At 46.4% G+C, this 1,092-nt stretch overlaps 1 pseudogene; it reads right to left on the bottom strand.

Moving 5' to 3' along the window:
- Nucleotides 1-328: 328 nt before the first annotated feature.
- LOC142286512 (U2 spliceosomal RNA) lies at nt 329-531 on the bottom strand (annotated as a pseudogene).
- Between the last annotated feature and the right edge of the window lie 561 nt (nt 532-1,092).

Here is a 1,092-nt window from a genome sequence, read left to right as displayed (position 1 = left end):
CCTGCAGTCACTGCAGCAGCTGAATCCAATGTGTCCAAAAGGGATCTATTCTATTCAATTGCAAATGATCTAGATAAGACTGAGAATAAGATACTGCACGGGACATAGCAGAGTTGGTCAAGTTGAGTGGAGATGAGTTTGCTATTTGGCACAGCTTTTGCATCAATAAAGCAAGTAAAAGGTGTGAAAGATAAAAAAAAAGGGTGAAAGTGTGAAAAGTGAATTGGCCAAATTGAGGTGCATATAAAGTTTTTGCTTTCTTTCAATTCACTAATGAGGCTCATTTGAATCAGGTGAATTGAGTTCTGCTTTTGGAAACTCGGTTAAGAAGGGGTGCACCGGTCCTGGAGGTACTGCAATACCAGGTCAATGCGTGGAGTGGACAGAGCAAGATTTCCATCTCCTTGTTCTAAAAATCCATTTAATATATGGTCCCTAGAGAGGGGACGTATCAGATATTAAACTGACAAGAACAGATTTAATTTTTTTTTTTTCTGTTTATCAGTAGGACTTCAAAATAACAAAGGTGATCGCCTCCCGTTGCCTGGGAACCGTCCAGGCACAAGAGGGCTATGTGTCACCAGAAGGCGCACACACTCCCTCAAGGCCGGCAGACGTGCAATCCCAGGCACCTTCCAGTACCGACCAAGGTAGCGTCCTCCGAAACTACACTTGATCTTAGCCAAAAGGCCGAGAAGCTATAACCCGAATTGGTTACGGCCTTGAGTGGCACCCTGGCCTATACCGGACACATCTTAGGGAGAGGGAGACAAACCCACGCCTACAGAAGACATTTTGTCACCCAAGCCAAACCCTTGAAAAGGCTGTTTTGCAGAGCAAAAACAAGGAGAATGGTGCTTTTTGCAGCCGCCGCCCACTGCAATGAATCTGAATAACTCCTCCTTTTGGGCACAAGCACCTCCCCTCCCCCTTGCAGTCTTTCCAATTCATGATACAAAAAGACGGACGGACAGGACAGGACAGGACCATCTGCCTGACTTTCCGTCACTGCCACCCTTTGCCATCCTTGCCCGTAGAAAGCCCTTTCATCATCCCCAAACCCTAATCTTTTCCCTTCCCTTCCCAGCTGCG

The sequence above is a fragment of the Anomaloglossus baeobatrachus genome, unplaced genomic scaffold (genome assembly GCF_048569485.1).
Source record: "Anomaloglossus baeobatrachus isolate aAnoBae1 unplaced genomic scaffold, aAnoBae1.hap1 Scaffold_66, whole genome shotgun sequence".
NCBI lineage: Eukaryota > Metazoa > Chordata > Amphibia > Anura > Aromobatidae > Anomaloglossus > Anomaloglossus baeobatrachus.
This window is presented reverse-complemented; position numbering and strand designations above follow the sequence as displayed.